General features: G+C 36.2%; 1 pseudogene; it reads right to left on the bottom strand.

The window, feature by feature from the left end:
* Positions 1-792: 792 nt before the first annotated feature.
* Positions 793-2,821, bottom strand: LOC131900079 (nucleolin-like; annotated as a pseudogene).
* Positions 2,822-5,429: the final 2,608 nt, after the last annotated feature.

Raw genomic sequence — 5,429 nt, 5'->3', positions numbered from 1 at the left:
GAGTTCTGCTGCACATATGAAATATTATATACATATATATATAATTAGTTAGACAGTATTTATTAAGATCACTTGGACATTTAGCAATCAGATTAATTATTATATTTTGGTTTTAGACTAACATTACTGTTTAGGACTTGTGATTTGTCCTAAAGTCACCAAACCCAAAATTATAATAAAATTTTCACTTATAATCATCAGTATAAAAGAGGAAACTATCTGTAGGAGAAAAATGAATCTGTATATATGTTGAAACAACATAGAATAAAAATTTAGAGATAAGCTGGGGCAGTGATAGCACATGCTTTTAATCCCAGCACTCGGGAGGCAGAGACAGGTGGATCTCTGTGAGTTCAAGGACAGCCTGGTCTACAGAGATAGTTATAGGAAAGCCAAGGTTATACAAAGAAACCATGTCTTGAACACTCTCTCGCAAAAAAAAAAAATCAAAAAACCCTAGAGATAGGTGTAAGTTCTTTTATTGATCTCTCTAAAATTATAACATCACTAACAGTAAAAATGAACAAGGTATCTCGAACTGTTATTTAGACCACAGTACTATGTATTGAAATGTCCTTAGATAGCCTTGTCATCAAGCAAGTAACAGAAGAAAAATCTCCAAAGTATTTTGTTTAAAATAGAAGAAAGATACAGTCAGAAGAAACTTTTCAAATTTTCCCTCTTTTCCTTGTGGCTTGAAGGCTCCTCCTCTACCTTTTTAATTCCTTTGAAATGTTCTTGGTCCCCCAAGCCTTACCTCTGAAGACAAATCTGTCTCCTTCTACTCTGCTTTCACCGTGAGTGACTGGAGCCACATTCAACCTTAGGCTTTTCTTAGTCCGAGGTAACTTTCTTTCCATCAGTTTCACCATCTTCCATGGCAAATAGCCAAACCGCTTAGGAGATCCATTTCTCAGGTCTGTGATGAGTCTGGCCTGAGCAGAGGCCTCCAATGCCTAATCCTTTTAAAGCACCTTTAGTGGTGTCTTCGGATATGCATTTCACAGTCTATCGGACGACTGACCCTTGTAATAGGTGAATGTCTGTGGTTTGGGTACTCCAACCTGATTGCTCTGCCCTCAATTTCCCTTTTATTGCAGGAGTTTAAAGCTTCTTTCACATCTTCAAATGAAGCACATTTTATGAATGCAGACCCTTTAGATTTGCCATTTGGGTTCTGGGGCACTTTGAAAAACGTTGCTTTCTCAAATACTTCCCGAAGTGTTTTTTCTGCTGCACTATAGAAGAGGTTACTTAAAACCAAAGTTTTTTATTCACCTCTCTCTTGCCTTTGACCTTTCTATCCAGTGTAGTGGAAGGAAATGGATCACCCGTTGATTTCTGTCCCTTGCTTTTCTTCAAAGGCTTTCTCTTCATCAGCTTCTCTTGGAAATTCAATATAAGCATTTCGTTCACTCTTCCCATCCTGGCTGACTAAATTAATCTCCATGACATCATTACACAGTTCTTTCAACTCTTCTTGAGTGACCTTGAAACAGAGATTTTGACCAAAACTGTTCTCACAGCTCATATTTTTCTTACTGTCTGCCTTTCAGTTTCATTAGTTTAACCACATCACTAAATATATTTAAACTAGGTAGTCTGGGCATTTTTCTAGGTTTTTCAATAACTCAAAATCCACATAACCAAGATTCCTATTTGTACCAGTTCTGACAGATACATTTAAAGTGCTTTAGGGAAAAAAAATCATTCATAGCAGCTATTTCAGGGACAGGTTTGTTAGGATTTGTCTTTCCAGTGAAGAGAGATCAAAAGTATAGTTGGTTCTGAGCCTCTTCTTTTTGTTTCCTGACTTTAGTAGCTACTTTGCCATTTCCTTCATTTATTTTCCAGGTGCTTCATTAACAATCCTTATTCCTCTTATTCATCACCTTCTCCTTCCTTCTTAATGTCCCCTTCCTGATTATCATCTTATCATCTTCCTCCTTGTCCATGGCTTTCACAGGAGTCATTTTTGATAGGAGTTTCCTTCCTTTGGCTAGTATAATCTCATAGCCTCTTCTTTAATGCCCCCTTCCTCCTCCTCATTGTCATCACCATCATCAACAACATTATCATCACCATCATCACCATCCTCTTTTTCGTCCCCATTTTTACAGGCAGGAACAGCTTCTGCTTTTACCACTGAAGACTCAAATTCATCTTCACCTTCATCTCTTCCTGTCTCTCCCATCTTCCTCCTCCTGCTCCTCTTCCACATCATCATCATAATCATCATAATGCTTTACCTCTTGGCGTTCTTGTTGTGTGTCGCCACATTTCCTGGAGTGACAGCTCCATTTTACCAGTATTTGCCTCCAATATTTTCCATGTGTGGTTGCCTTCTTGTCAGATGTTGTGACTACTTTGGCTGATCTGTTACCTTTTTTAAAAGTTATTTTTGTTTTATGTATGTGAGTGTTTTGTCTGCATGTATGTCTGTGCACCACATGCACTCAATGCTCTCAGAGGCTGGAAGATGACATTGAATTCCCTCAGATTGGAGTTACAGAGGTTGTAATCCACCATATAAGTTCTAAGAAGGAAACCCAGACCCTCTAGAGGAGCAGTCAGTACTCTTATTATCTCAGTCATATCTCCAGCCCCATAACTATCTTCTTGTCTCTGTGTGGCTTCTGACTTTTGGCCTGGGGTGACAGCTGTTTTCTTAGCTGGTGTGGAAAGTGCAATCTTTATTTTTTTAGGAAACTATTAACTTCTCTGCTGGGGTTGTGGAGCCATACCTTCCTTTTTTGAGAGATGACAACCTCTTCTGCACTCCTGTCATCTTCTCCATCTTCTGTTTTTCCTTTATCTTCATTATTATCTCACATCTTTGTTAAGATAGCAGCAATGTTCTTCAAGTTATTGACTATGTGTGGTTCATCGTGATGGCTGGTAACAAAAGTGGAATGGATTGTATACAAGTAGCACAAGTGAGCCTAGAAGAATTCAAGCAACATCAATATTGGCCACACTTGCCAAAAATACCACAGCATATATGCCTGCCTGTCAGGTAAGCCTGCTGTCTGAATTGAAAATGGGTAAATTGATTTTGCTGTTGAAATTTTTAAGTTCTTTATATATAATGAATATTAATCTTCAGTCATGTAAACAGACTTTCTGCTAGGTCTCTCTGTTAAATGTTTCTTCTACTTCTACTATGCAGAAAGTTTTCAATTTCATCCATATTAATAATTATTTTATTTCCTAAGCTATCAGAGACTTATTCTTGAATTACCTGTCTGTGCTAATATTTTGGGGAGTTTTCTTGTAGTAGGATCCAAGTTTCTGTTCTTACATTAGGGTCCTTGATTGATTCTGAGTGTTTTTTTTTCTTTTCTTTACAGGGTAAAACATAGGGATCTAATTTCACTATTTGCAGAAAAAAACTATAGTTCTTTCCAGGATAATTTTTAAAGGGATTGTGCTTTCTATGTTTTATGTTTCTTGTACTTTTCCTGAGAATCAGTTGGCTGTAGTTCTATGGACTTATTTCTGGATCATCTATTCCATTTGCTCTGGACAACCAAGTAACATATGCTTAGAATCTGTTGAAATTCCTATCCACATAGCCTCAATGTGTGTATGAGACTACATGTGTATTTAAAATTTGATATTTGGTTTCAGAAAGAAAGAATTGTAGTTATGAAAAAGTAGGCAAAACTAAGAATATTTAGGATTTGGGACCACCCAGGTCAAAAGGCACAGATTAGAGCAAGAAACCTAACCATCTTGTCTCTCCTAAGTTTGTCTTCTGCTGCCTGCTCTGAAGGTAATTAAGATATAGTATTTTGAATGTGAAGATATTTATGACACTATTCTATATAGAGGATCTTTTATGATATTCATGGAATAGTATATATCTCTGCAGATCACATGAAACAGAATATTATTTAATTCTCATGGTTTATGGTTTGTATTTGTACAGTGCCAATGAAACATCCTTATCTTCTCCCAAGGAAAATATCTCTGCCTTCATTTACCCTTAGAAATAATCTAAAGAAAAAGGACTTTAATAATACCTTCCTTATGTTTAGAATGATCCCAGGCATAGGTATAAGGTCAGTGTGATGTTCAAAAATGCATGCACTCTATGAGATAAAATACAGATTGCTATTTGTTGAACTTTAGGTTAGACAGAAAGAGTAGTGTAAGGTTTTGGGGAGAAAGAGTAGAGTAAGGTTTAGGGGAGAAGTTTGAGTTATGGGAATTCACTTTACTTCTGCTTGTATTTAAAGATAGGAAGTAGTAACATGTTTATACATTGGAGATGTTGCAATAAGTGCAACAATGGGCAGGGATTTACATAGACTCCGGGGTCTGTCTAGAGATATTAAATCTGAAATTATGAAAATAAGTACAATGAGTGAGTGAATGAGTGCTTGCACATATATTTGCTTCCAGGATACTGCTCATTTTATAGCATTTACAAGTTTTTGGGGTTTTTTCTTTATATTTTTCACATATAATTTTTCACTTTTGGGGGGCTGAAGAAGAGGCTCAGAGGTTAGGATCACTCTGCTCTGTGGAGATCCCAGTTTCATTCCAGGAATCCACATGACATCTAACAATCATCTGTAAATTAAGTTCCAGGGTACATCTTCTTCTGGCATCTATGGGCATTAAGCATGCACATGGTACACATACATACACTCAGCAAAACACTCATACATGTAAATTTTTTTTTTGAGAAATGGATCTTCTACTTCTTAACATACTATACAGTTTTTGTTCTTAATTCTGTTTCTTCTCAGTGACATATACACACTTGAAGGAATTTTTTTCATGGCTGTATTATTTTTAAACTTAGAATAGTGTCAAGCAGGTGTTTAATACAAATTGCTTGTATGCATAAATCAGGCACCTATGTAAAATATTGCTACGGTGGACATATAAAGACAAGGATCTGAAATGGTATTAGGAAGGAAGACATTGAAAAAGATTCTTGTCATATCTGAAATGGCTATGGGGAATTGTTTGTCTAGATGTCAAGCACCTGGCGCAAACTTTGCTTTGGGACAATTAGTGGAAATAACTTTTTCTTACCTACTGTTTACCTTACTGGAGAACTGCGATTAAGATAATTTGGGGAAAGTTTATTTTTAATATTTTTATTTAACTATATCACATAATTCTCCCACAGTTTCCCATCCTGCCATTATTTCATTAAGTGTCTCCTGCTTTCACCTTGCTATGCCTTTTTCTATATTTTATTCTAAAGTGTGGTACATGTATGACAGTAATATACTGTAGTGTTAATCTGAACATGCAAGAAGCTAATTAAAATGAAAATACATTCAAAAGACAATTACTTGCAAATTCATTTAGAATTTACAGTGCCTCTTAAAGTGTGTGTGTATGTGGTGTGTGTGTAGTAACAGTAGTAGTAGCAATAGTAGTAGTAGCAATAAGGCTCAAATTCAGAT

The sequence above is a fragment of the Peromyscus eremicus genome, chromosome X (assembly GCF_949786415.1).
Source record: "Peromyscus eremicus chromosome X, PerEre_H2_v1, whole genome shotgun sequence".
NCBI lineage: Eukaryota > Metazoa > Chordata > Mammalia > Rodentia > Cricetidae > Peromyscus > Peromyscus eremicus.
This window is presented reverse-complemented; position numbering and strand designations above follow the sequence as displayed.